General features: G+C 36.8%; 1 long non-coding RNA gene across 3 annotated transcripts; it reads right to left on the bottom strand.

Moving 5' to 3' along the window:
- Window positions 1–581: 581 nt before the first annotated feature.
- LOC145167217 (uncharacterized) lies at window positions 582–3,530 on the bottom strand. Of its 3 annotated transcripts, none has more exons than XR_013741013.1 (7): window positions 3,251–3,530; window positions 2,991–3,183; window positions 2,631–2,781; window positions 2,453–2,512; window positions 1,032–1,212; window positions 879–943; window positions 582–796 (listed from the first exon to the last, which is right to left on the bottom strand). It is a non-coding gene; the product is annotated as an uncharacterized LOC145167217 (long non-coding RNA). The 3 variants fall into 3 exon arrangements; XR_013741011.1 differs by having other exon boundaries at window positions 1,135–1,212; XR_013741012.1 differs by having other exon boundaries at window positions 1,135–1,212; window positions 2,631–2,723.
- Window positions 3,531–14,108: the final 10,578 nt, after the last annotated feature.

The following is a 14,108-nucleotide window of genomic DNA, read 5'->3' as shown; positions in this document are numbered from 1 at the left end:
GATTTTTAACGGACTTTTCCAGTCCCGGCCTGTTAAATTTATAATATTAAAAATAAAGTCAAAATTAGCCGACGGAGTCTAAACAAAAGTTTTAGAGCATAATCTCACCTACGCGTGGATATAAAAAACGTCAAAATCGGAAGTCGTATGCGAGATATATGAATTTCTGAAGTTCGGGACACGAAACCCAACACTGTCAGGAAACTCACGACGTGAGCCAGGGACTGATGTGTGCCAGAGACGCGCTATCAGACGTCGAGTCTACGAAAGGGATAAGATCAAAGTTCACGATGTGAACCACCCCAAGTTCACGACGTGAACTCCAAAAATCCACCCTATAAATAGAAACCGAGGGCTACGGTTTTGGCTGCTCATTTCTATCCCCTCTCCTAATTTTACTCTGTGTTAAGCATCCCGAGACTACCCCAACGCCCCGGTTAGGAATGGCAAAGGGGCGGGTTCGGGGCGGGGCATGGTTTCCCAAACCCGATAACTACCCGAAAACCCGACCCCAAACCCGAAATATTGCAGAAAAAAAAGGAAAAACTAAAAATACAGAATGATAAATTAAGACAGTTGCATAGGCTTAAAATACCAAATAAGTTCTTAAATCATTTAACAAAATAGAAATTACTAATAGTCTAATATTGTAGAAACAACCAACCAACCAAAACACCAAAGTACAAAATATGAAAAACTAATTCATCACAATAATACATTACCACTTAACATTAAAACAAACTCAAAATCAAACAAAATCATCCAAACTTGTTGTCCTGCTTTCTTTAGTGTTTTCCTACAAAATATTAAACAAACTCAAAATCAAACCAAATCATGGAAACTATATAAAATTAATATTCTTAGAAGTGTCGTTTTACCTCTTCCACATCATAATCAAATTCAACAGAACGACAATATGTCTCGGTCTCTTCAGAACAAGTTGCTGTATATAAGAAAATATAAAAGCAATTTAACAAAATTATTATTAACTAGAAAAGATTCCCTCGCGTTGCGAGGGTGGGAGGGTATACCTTTCTAAAGTATGTTGCTGATGTTAATTAGTGTAACTATGTATCACAGTATGTTGGGAGTACATTTTATTTATTTATGTACGGATGAGATTTCATTACATACATGAAAACAACATGCTTGCCAAAACCAACAGAAAACATCATCTCGGAAAGCTTCACCAGCTATGCAACTTGGCCATTCCTACAAAACAAAATACATCAGTGTTGACCAAATTAACCAAGTCTTGACCAAATTAACCAAATTATTACTCGTTAGTTTCCAGTCATTGATTCAAACTAAACATACAAATGGTGGGCTTCTATACTTATATGGTTAGTTTAAATCACAAAAAAAAAAACAACAAAAAAAAATTCTCAAATACACATAAGAAACTAAGAGATCAAATTTCAGAAAAGGAATTCGTATTGTTACTCTTTTATTGAAAAAATATTAAAAAAAAAGATCAATTTTAGTAAAGGACTAAACTTATATGAACATAACTTACACAAGTGCACGTCAACATTAGTGTTAGAGTTCAAATTTCAAAAGAAAAAAAAATTGTCCATGTTACTCATTTCTTGAAGAAAAAAGTTTAAAAAAAAAGATTATAACCTTTTTATTTTGGATCAAAATACCCTTTTGTTTTAGACATTCCAGAACCGCTTGAATCTTGTTCACGTTTCATTGTGTTTACCTTCGTTTTTTATGACTTTCTGGTTTTTGGTCACTTCTGTCTTTTGGTATTGTGTATTATGTTTTCTTTTATCTGTGTGTATGTATTGTAATGTTTTCTGCTGATCATTAATTATTGTTTGCAGGTTTTGTAACTTCCTTGGTTTCTACTTGGATTGTCAACTGGTTCTGCCTGCTTACTTTTTTTTTTCTGTTATTATCGATTGCTTCAACATAATTTAAAAAAAATCTTTTTAATAAAGTTTTTGTACGAAATGGATATAATAGTAAAACAATATCCATGTTTCTCATATAACTTTCAAAGAATATGAAATACAGATGAGCAAAGATGGATAATGAAAATTATATTTTACAAACCTACAGATTTAGAATTCCTAAATAAAAGATATGTACAAACTATAGATCATACGTTCTTTAAAAATTACAGCAACCTCAGTTTTAGTACTTTTACTGTGTTTATTTTATATATATATCTTTATTTGTCTGTTTTTTAACTGTTTCTGTTCTATTTTTTGCAGGTTTTAGATATTGTTTCCTTTAGGTAGTCACTACATATTAGTTGAATCTTCTATGTTCTGTTTAAAGCTGATGCTTTTGAATAGTTTTCGGGTTGTATGATGCTTATGGCCATGCACATGGTGCCTGTAAGTGGTATCAGATCGCTTTAGAAAAGTAAAAAAAAAAGTATATATTTTTAACCAATTTTATGTTAATTTAGCAATCATGATAGATGGTTGTACATAGTTACCTCATCTAGCATGTAGTTTTTGTTGACATATGAGGGGAATTGAATTTACCTTCACCACTCCTGAAAGAAATTACACGTTTTAGTATTGCGTTACTGGAAGAAAAGAAAAAGGTAAATCTCACGATAAGTGAAACACCACTATACGTCAGCATAGATGAGGAAATAATTTTTTTTATACCTTCTTCCCTCATTCAATATAATTGACAGCAATTAAGCTAATCCTCCTCGTGATGTAATTGAAGATTGCAAATAGGGTTACTAAATTCATCTTCTATTTAAGAGAAGAAAACATTAAAAGTTTCATCTTCATTAGTTTTTTATTCACCAACCTAAACAAAAACAACCACAAGAGAAAGAGATCTATTAATAACAAAATATTGACATTGGCATTTTCACAAACACTTGGACTGCAAAAACATAGTTGTAGGTCCAAATAAAAAAAAAACAATCCTGTAGTGTTAGATAGCAACTGATTAAATAGAAAAAATTGAAAATTTTGATATAGAACAATTTGTTATTCACAAAAATTAAACCCTACCTGGTACTACTCATCGGAATGATGCAGTCAACTCCTTCCGTCACCGTCTTCTTTCTTGCCTCCTCCATCGTCTTCCTTTTCTCTAGAACGCCTTCTGAATCCGACGAATCGGTTCTCGGTTCCGTTTTTTGAAATATCAATTTTGGGTTTGTTCTTCAGTCCATTCCAACCAAATACCCACAATCTCCTTTTCCTACGTTCAAATACACACACTCACTAAATGAGTTTAAATCAACAGATATTTCAAATCGGTTACATACCTGGAACAATAATCCCTAAATCGATGCTAGCGGATCGATGGGAAGTCAAATCCGGGAAGTAGATGAAGCGGAGGAGAGGAGCCCCTGAAATTTTGAAAGCTTCCTCGTCTTCACCCAATAAGTTCAGGATGCTTTCCTGGCTCGCCTTCACTCTAATCCTCTGACAAGGAATAACGGTGGTTCAAGAAAATGAGAGCCCGTGGGTAAGGACCGATATTTTAATCGACGAATAAAGGGATTAAAGTAACCCTGAGTCGGTGATGGAAAAGAGTGGCGGTGGAAGAATATAAGCACGGGAAATGGGCAAAATATGACTACCAATACTTATGTGGTCAAAATCTAAACCGCATAAAGTTTTGTGGCCAAACTCGAAAATCCAAAAAAGTACTGTTCTTAGGTGTCCTCTCGATTTATTATATATATAATATGCACAAAAAATTCATAATTTCATACAATTAATATAAAATAGTATACTACCTCGAATTTCATTCAACAACCAACTTTGAGCACACATTAAAGCCTCCAATGTCTTTGGATGAGGTCGACTACGATGAAGACTTACTAATCTTCCACTAGTGCTGAAAGCTGATTCCGAGGCAACAGTGGAAACAAGAATAGCTAATATATCTTTAGCTATCCTTTGTAGTGTCGGGTACTTAATCCCATTTGTTTTCCACCAGAGAACATAACAGTCACCTCATAAAAAAACTGTAATCTTTCACAAATCTCACTAGCCAATGTCATAGTAACACTCAACAAATCTATCTAAACAAATTAGAAATCAGAAATAACTCAAATCTGATTCAAACAGAAATCAGATTCTTAAACAGGTTTATTTAAGTGCCCCTATATATTCATTTGAAAAGAAATCAACTAATATATGCATTTGAATATCAGAAATCAGATTCATCGGTACAAATAAGTTCAAATCAGCTCAAAATCAATTCATAAATCATATTTGAAATCATTAACTGTGTGTTTTGTAAAACCCTAATTCCACAAATCCTTATAGCAACAAGAGTGATTCTCGTATGAAATTTGAACCACACAAGGCTCCGTATAAATGCTGGACTCCAATTTCTTTATCATCAATCATATTCAAATCCATCAGAGTTCGAAAATCGAAATCATCAATCATATTCGAAATCATAAGAGTTCAATTAAGCATTATTCTTACCTGGATTAGATTGTGTCGAACAGATGTGCTTCGATCGAGCCTTCAACTTCGACTCTGCGATTGCCGATTCTCAAAACAACGCAACGATAGAGAGGCTGCGAGGGGTGATGCTGTGCTAGACGAGTGAAACCGACGAGGCAACGATTCGAGTCTTCGATGAAACGGAACAAGTTTCGAGTGATCGACTCTTCTGTCGGCAGTCGGCTGGAACTGGAAGAGATTAGAGAAGCGAGTGCCGACTGGTAAGTGGTAATGTGAATACGTGATTTTAGGGTTAGATTATCTAAGGGGCTTAAATATATATATATATATATATATATATATATATATATATATATATATATATAGATTTTAGGGTTAGATTATCTAAGGGGCTTAAATGTATATATATATATATATATATATATATATATATATATATATATATATATATATATATATATATTCGGGGCGGGTCGGGTCGGGGCACGCATATCCCACTCCCTGCCCCGAACCCGAAATAAATACCCGATAAGGACCCGATACCCGACCCGATACCCGATAAGCTTGACTCGACCCGTCCCGAAATCTTCGGGGATAGGGTTTTCCCATCGGGTTCGGGTTTTTTTGCCATCCCTAGCCCCGATTATGTGTCCAAGCCCTGACAAAAGCCCGAAGTCCCGAAGTTCCCGAGAAACTTGCTTCTTTCTAGTTGAAGTGCTGTCCAATTTAAACATCGTCTTCATCAAACCGTCACTCACTACAGGTGAGTTCATACCCCTAACTTATCTTTTATATGATTTTAAATGCTTTTATAGGGGGGGGGGTGGGAATACAAGTAGAAAACCATATAGTTGTATAATCAATCACATGTGATTTATAACTATCAAAACAATAGATTTCTTATACTTCAAACTGTGTTATCAAACAAACTATTTCAAATCATTTTATAAATTGACATCAAGTCATCAATAACCATTCAAATGGTTAAAACTCTTTTATATAATAAAACTCTTTATCGTTTTACAAAACTCTTTTAAACTTATATATTGTCAAAATCATGTCTATAGAGATAGTTATATAAATAAGGTTGAAAGGGCTTAGGACTGATAACTCGCTTTATTTCCTGTTCCTTGTTTGGTTGTGGACTTAGGGTATAGGTTGTTTGTCTGAAGGTTGTTTGAATCTTAGTTATATATTATGTATATGTATATAGATATAAAAGTACTTACAATCAGTTCAACACCTTTTGGTAGCAAAGGTGTACAAACATGAACAATTAATCGATTACAGAGCGTACTAGTAAACTATAATAGGTATAGTTTAGGAGAACAATACTTACTATTTCTAGAACAATGAAACTTACAAGGGTCAGTTCATACATGAGTTAGTTCAAACATACAATAACAAGGACAAAAAGGAACATACAATAACAAGAACAGAAAGGAACACACGATAACAAGAATAGAAAGGAACATACAATAACAAGAACAGAAAGGAACATACGATAACAAGAACAGAAAGGAACATACAATAACAAGAAACAGAAAGGAACATACATCCTTTTACAAGAACAAGATAACATTAATGTGAATCTACTTCACGGCTTAGCAATATATTTGTTAGGTCGCGTTTTGTAATCAGAGTCTCCTGGGGGGAGAGCGGACATTGTGTGTATAGATCTATACGGGACTGACAAGCCCGCATCCCGACTGTTCGCTACAGTTTGGCCGGCAAGGCCAAGGGGTGACAAATGTCACATCAGTTTCGGCGCCAGAAGGTCGTCATGTTAAACACTTGTCAATCAGTATGGCTATAACCACATCATATTTTTACCTTAATTAAAAAAATTGGTTTTAAGGTAGTTAGTGTTTCAGTAGTTACTTATTACAATATTACTGTACACTGTCATTTTCCCATTACATTCACATAGTGATCTTCTCACATAAAAAGTAATGTAACTATTTTCTAGTAATAATAGTCATATATTTGGGAAAACACACACTTTTACAAAAGAACCAACATACAGAACAGTCGAGTCTTGGTAGAAGGCTACTCTCCATTTTAGTAGAAAATATAGGATTTTCTAGGAAGTATACAAACTTTACATCAAACATTTACAAACTTTACATCAAACATTTACAAACTTTACATCAAACACTTACAAACATTTTCTTCAAACTTATACAAAATTTGACACTAAAATACTTATGAACTCACCAGCTTTAATGCTGATCTACTCTTTCAAAATAACTTGTATTTTCAGGTCACCAGTAGACAGGTACACTGAACCAGGTTTTGAGAAGATGGAGCGTGTTCAAGACTCGTCTTTTATTTTGATATATATATTTTTGGTGTCTTATAAATACATTAAGAACACACTTGTATTAACTATATTATTAATGCAATGGATGATGTTGTTGCTTATTTTACTATTGTGCATTGTTATGATACTGAACATGACGTCCTCCGCCCCCGAACGTTTCCGCCATTCCGGTTTAGGGGTGTGACAGATTGGTATCAGAGCCTTTGTTTATAGTGAATTGAGTATATGAACCCATAAAAGATATACAACTATAAACACATCGGGATTAAAATACTCTGACCAAGAGTTTATACTTTTTAAATAATAAAATATTTAACTAAAGTATACATACATGCATTCATACTAGGATCAGTGTCATACTAAAACAGGACAAAAGTATTGCGGTTGTTGGACAGCACAAGTAGGGTTGGGGACATATAATCAAATCTGGGAGTGATATAGCCTGATCAACTATATCTTTCCGAGAAGTGATTATCATGTGCCCAGGAATGTTTGTGGTGTTGCAGCAAGTCTAAAAACTTACCAACACTACTACAATGAGAAATTTAGAACAAAACATAAACTTAAAATACTATAGGAGTATTTTGTGTTACTATAAATTACTTAATTGAGAACTAAAAGGTCTTTATTAGTAGGTCAATAGTTTCGGAGTGGATACGCTAAGGTTATATGTGACTAGGGTGTAATAGACTTAGAATCTGTGATCTTTGCTTTATTTCCTGTTCCTTGTTTGGTTGTGGACTTAGAGTTAGGGTCACTTATTTGAAGGTCTATTCTGTTTTGGTCACATATAACTGGTATGCACTACACAAGTATTGAAGTAACTGGTAAGGATCATTCTATAATTATCTTAAGTAGTACGTTTATTAATTATCTCTTTTATCCCTATTCTCGCGTAGATATCATGGGTGGATTCCATCTCCCCGGCGACCCGTACCTCCCCAACCAAGGAAATGATGGATGGCTCGATGCAGAGCCAGAAGAAAATCATGCAATTCCTTTAGATGATGACTTCGTAGAGAACTTCCCGGAGGATTTTGACTCCGAAACAGAAGTCAATGATCTACCCCTAGTGGCTCCAATCCCAAATCCTAACCCTCGTCCGGCTTTTCAAGGCCCGACGCCTTTATGGGCTGAGAACTTGGGTAGGTGGAGCCGTGAGCAAGGTCAACCCTTACCCTACAACGAAGACCGAAGCTTCTACAATCTGAGCGAGGGAGGCCCAGCAGACATAATTCTTCCCATCTTGGTTCGCCGTGTGGCGCGCAATGTTGAGCTTGGAACGACAGCCATTCAACAAACCGTGGAGCTAGATGCGGAAACAAACGCCAATACGGATCGTATTGACAATCTTGAAGTTGCTCACGGGAGAGCTATGAGAGACAATGAGGCTTTACAGCAAGAGCTAGCTGTAACCCAAGCTGAAGTCATAGAGCTCCGAGCACGCTAGACAGTGTATGAACGACACCTCCTTAATGTGGAGCGGCAGCTGGCTGAATTGAGGGTTCATCAGAGGGGTGCCCGTCACCAGTAGGAGATGCTCTGCTCATCCTTTATTTTGGTTTAAGGAATAGCCTTCTTATCTATGCTCTAAGTAGCACTTTTCCCTGTAAATTCATGTTTATCTTAAGACCTTGAACTTTCAATCTGTTAGGTCTTAGTACTGTCAAAACTTTCTTATTTTAGTTTGATGTAAGACCTACTCCTAGGTCATTTTCCCGAACTTATTACATCTTTAATACCAGTAATACTGACTAACATCAATAAATCGGATCACGAAATCTCAATCGAGAGTGATTATTTCTCAAAATTCATAAGTCTATTTTATATAGACTCTATTATGAGCTAGTTTCAAATCTTTTCGAAAGTTGGAACATGATATCCTCCAACCAAAGATAACTTAGTTCGAATGACACCCGCCTTGTGTCAGATGACCATTCTAGGAAATTCCTTCTACACCTTATCAGGACTGCATCACAGGGATGTAGGTCGAATCACCGAGGACAGTATAACAAAACAAAAAAAAATTACATTCATATAAATGATTAGGATACATCTAGTGCAAACCATAAACACTCACAAACTCATTCATTATCATATAACAGAATCATGCCACCAAAGAAACGTAAGCAACCCGCTGGCAAAACACCAATCCTTTAGATGAATACGACTACTTTTCAAGCTGCGGTCACAACTGCTGTTACAGCTGTCATGACTCACCTTAACGTTAACAACGCAAGTGGTAGTGGAATTGTTATCGGCAATCCCAATGCAGGTGATAACCAAGTACAACAACGAGCGCCTACTCGCAACGACACTCCGAACCTTCAAATGAAGAACAAGAAACGGATGTAATGGGATAAGAAGAAGGGCAAATCACCTCAAAAGTTAGCCAAGAGACAACAATCAGTGGCAGCCTCTGCGGCCACGACATCTGTTACTCCTACTGCCGTTTCTACTAGTATCCCGGTTACCCCTACCCCAGCAAGGAAGTATGCTGGGAATCTACCCAAGTGCAATGAGTGCAGCTTCCATCACCTCGGAGTCTGCCGAGTGATTCATTGGAAGAACTCCAACAGGAACGGGCACACTATTCGTTTCTGCAGAGTCCCGATCCAGCACATTACTTCGACCACCAATGTTGGAATCAGTCCAATATGCCACCTTTGTGGTGAAATAGGACATTTCAAAAGGGACTGTCCAACCGAGGAGAATAGCGGGGGATCAGGAAGAGTTTGACCCCAGAATGTGGGCAAGCATCAAAGAACCCTGCTATAATTTTGGTACGCTTCCAAACCCCATTAATTAATTATAATTATAATAACTCTTTCGTTCGAACCAAATCACAACACTCGTATAACACTTGGAACCCTAACATGTAAAGCTATGATGGCTTAGTATATGCATTAGGGTCATCTATAACTAAGATTTGTAGACTTCGAGTGAGTGATTTCGCCTCATTTCCTGTTCCTTGTTTGGTTGTGGATCTAGGGTAGGGTAACTCAGTTAACTGTCTTTCCAATCTTAATTATACATGCCTGGTGTACACCAAACGGTTATAGAGGGACCTAGTAGGAGTCATTTCATGAAAGTTCATTGTGTCAAATTATCAGAACCCTTGTTTAGTTGTAATTGTTAATTTTTGATAAAATAGGGTTCGTAGTAATCATACCAAGGTTAGTTCTGCATTCTAGTAATCATTTCTTCTTCCAGATTAGCATAATATCTGATTCGTCAAGAAGTCCCGACATCATCATCCGACATGGTTTGGCTTGGTCCTTACCATGCGAAATTTATGTGCGGAGTAAAAGAAATTTTCCCTTAATCAATTGTCGGGTGAAATTCTTCCGATCCATAACGCAAAACCCTTATATCACCTCTCACTTCATAACTTCAGAAGTACCCATGCGAGGGGTACCACGCCTTTCTAACCTACCCAGGAGTTATTAGCCTTAAAGCGAAAAACACCAAAGAAGTCTCAGAAGTCAGTAACCACCCGAAGTATGCCCAATAGATCTCCGAGAAAGACCACCCGTAACGCAAACCAAGTTCGAAGATAGAGACTAAGAACTCATTAGGTTAATCAATCGTTGCTAAGTGTATATGCAAGAGTAGCATATAATTTAGACTCAACAAGATTTAGGATGTGTGATTCCGCCCTATCTCATGTTCCTTGTCTGGTTGTGGACTTGGGGCATAGCCACCCATCTGAACGTTTTGTCAATCTAAATTATATACGACTTGTATACACGAGGCGATGGTGGATGACCTAAGTATGAGTCTTATCATGAACTTCAGAACAAAAGCCCACAACTTTACTACAAACAACCGAAGATACCTGAGTGGAAGTGGTAGCGGATTACAAAGAGCTTCATAATCAAGTTAACCAAGGCAACAGGTGGACTTGATTGCCAGTTTGGGTGATCGTCGTGAGATCAGCCAAATCCGCACCCTTCCTACGATTTTAAGGAATCAGGAAAAATAAAGAAGTTAACTAGGACGTGAGTCCAAGAAATTAGTTAGACTGCACGGTGTTCCAATATCTGTTATCTCAGTTTGAGATAGTAGAATCATCTCCCGGTTCAGGCAGTCACTTCAGAAATCTTTGGAAGCTAGGCCAGTCATGATGCATAGCCTACCATCTTTAAAACCAACAGACAGAATGAGAGAACGATTCAATCATTAGGAGTTGTGCGGAGAACATATGCGATAGACTATGGAAGAACAAGAATACACAATTATCAACTAGTCGAGTCCTTGACCATGCTAGCACTTAAAGCTACTCCATTCGAAACCCGTTTTGGTTGCAAGTACAGATCCTCTCTGCACTGGATTAAAGTAAGCAACACGCAACTAGCTAGAGGTCCAATTTCCAGACAGCACCTTCGCTGGTCCGGAATTCATCCGAGAAACTACCGAGAAGAGAGTATAAATCCAGGAGCGACGTGAAGCTCCCAGGGTCAGGCAGAAAAGCTAACACCTTCGATAAGAGAAAACCCTTGGAAATTCTAGGTTGGTGACCTCGTCAGGTGAAGGTCTCATCCGGAGGGGCAAAATACGCTTCGGAAAGCGTGGAATGCTAAATCCAAGGTACGTAAGTTCATTTGAGATTCTTACTAGAGTTGATCCAGTAACTTATAGACCCCGACTACCTCGGAAATCCAATAACATACACCCTACTTTCCACGTTTCGAACTTGAAAATGTGTCTGTCCGACGAAACTATTGTAATCCCACTCGACGAGATCAAGATCAACGAGAGCCCCAACCTTGTGGAAGAATCCGTAGAAACCCTAGACAACGTAGTCGTTAGGACTAATCAGATCCCTATCCTCATCTTTTCCCTTAGTTTATCTATAATTGCTTAAACTCTAATTTCGGGACGAAATTCCCTCTAACGGGGGGATGATGTAACAACTCGATATTTTTCAAGTCAATATAATGATCTAAAGTCAAGTATTGTAACCTATTGTTTTTGAGATAATAAGAATAGCGTCAAAAATGAAATGTTCATAAATCTCAATTGGAATGTACTAAGTGATAGATATCGTAACAAGGCTTTTAAAAACATAAAGAACACTAAAATCCGAGTTATAACGAATAAATTATGACCAATTAAAGATCCGCAACAAAACCGGTAAAACACTGTTAAGCGTAAAACGCGAAATTTCAATAAAATACTTTTTAGCCTTAGGTATCTAAATGAAAGTCGTAGATATCATTAAACTGTAAACGTATATTAAAAGAACGTCCATATCTGACTTCGTATGAGGAAGTTATGATTTTTCTAAGTTTCGGATATAGCAGCAGACAACTAAAAACTCGAAATAGAGACCGAGCGAATTTTAGCCGACACAACCTAAACGACAATAGTAGTGCAATGGTAAAAAGACAGACGAAAACGGACGTAGGATGAAGAAGTTATGGATTTTTAACGGAATTTTCTAGTCCCGGCCTGTTAAAATTATAATATTAAAAATGAAGTCAAAATTAAACGACGGAGTCTAAACGAAAGTTTTAGAGCATAATCTCACCTACGCGTGGATATAAAGAACGTCAAAATCGGAACTCGTATGCGAGAGATATGAATTTCTAAAGTTCGGGACACGAAACCCAACACTGTCAGGAAACTCATGACGTGAGCCAAAAGCTCACGACGTGAGCTAGTGACTGATGTGTGCCAGAGACGCGCTATCAGACGTCGAGTCTACGGAAGGGTTAAGATCAAAGTTCACGATGTGAACCACCCCAAGTTCACGACGTGAACTCCAAAAATCCACCCTATAAATAGAAACCGAGGGCTTCGATTTGGCTGCTTATTTCTATCCCCTCTCCTAATTTTTACTATGTGTTAAGCATCCCGAGACTACCCCGATGCCCTGGTTACGTGTCCAAGCCCTGACGAAATCCCGAAGTCCCGAAGTTCCCGAGAAACTTGCTTCTTTCTAGTCGAAGTGCTGCGCGAGTTAAACATCGTCTTCATGAAACCGTCACTCACTACAGGTGAGTTCATACCCCTAACTTATCTTTTAAATGATTTTAAATGCTTTTATGGGGGGGGGGGGGGGGGGAAATACAAGTAGAAAACCATATAGTTGTATAATCAATCACATGTTATTTATAACTATCAAAACAATAGATTTCTTATACTTCAAACTGTGTTATCAAACAAACTATTTCAAATCATTTTATAAATTGACATCAAGTCATCAATAACCATTCAAATGGTTAAAACTCTTTTATATAATAAAACTCTTTATCATTTTACAAAACTCTTTTAAACTTATATATTGTCAAAATCATGTCTATATAGATATAGTTATATAAATAAGGTTGAAAGGGCTTAGGACTGATAACTCACTTTATTTCTCGTTCCTTGTTTGGTTGTGGACTTAGGGTATCGGTTGTTTGTCCGAAAGTCGTTTGAATCTTAGTTATATATTATGTATATGTATATAGATATAAAAGTACTTACAATCAGTTCAACACCTTTGGGTAGCAAAGGTGTACAAACATGAACAATTAATCGATTACAGAGCTTACAATTAATCGATTACAGAGCTTACTAGGAAACTATAATAGGTATAGTTTAGGAGAACAATACTTACTATTTCTAGAACAATGAAACTTACAAGAGTTAGTGCATACATGAGTCAGTTCAAACATACAGTAACAAGAACAGAAAGGAACATACAATAACAAGAACAGAAAGGAACATACGATAACAAGAGCAGAAAGGAACATACAATAACAAGAACAGAAAGGAACATACGATAACAAGAACATAAATGAACATACAATAACAAGAGACAGAAAGGAACATACATCCTTTTACAAGAACAAGATAACATTAATATGAATCTACTTCACGACTTAGCAATGTACTTGTTAGGTCGCGTTTTGTAATCAGAGTCTCCTGGAGGGAGAGCGGACATTGTGTGTATAGATCTATACGGGACTGACAAGCCCGCATCCCGACTGTTCGCTACAGTTTGGCCGACAAGGCCAAGGGGTGACAAATGTCACATCAGTTTCTGCGCCAAAAGGTCGTCATGTTAAACACTTGTCAATCAGTATGGCTATAACCACATCATATTTTTACCTTAATTAAAAAAATTGGTTTTAAGGTAGTTAGTGTTTCAGTAGTTACTTATTACAATATTACTGTACACTGTCATTTTCCCATTACATTCACATAGTGATCTTCTCACATTAAAAGTAATGTAACTATTTTCTGGTAATAATAGTCATATATTTGGGAAAACACACACTTTTACAGAAGAACCAACATACAGAACAATCGAGTCTTGGTAGAAGGCTACTCTCCATTTTAGTAGAAAATATAGGATTTTCTAGGAAGTATACAAACTTTACATC

Source organism: Lactuca virosa, chromosome 3 (genome assembly GCF_052849685.1).
Source record: "Lactuca virosa cultivar CGN04683 chromosome 3, Lactuca_virosa_CGN04683_v6, whole genome shotgun sequence".
Lineage (NCBI taxonomy): Eukaryota > Viridiplantae > Streptophyta > Magnoliopsida > Asterales > Asteraceae > Lactuca > Lactuca virosa.
This window is presented reverse-complemented; position numbering and strand designations above follow the sequence as displayed.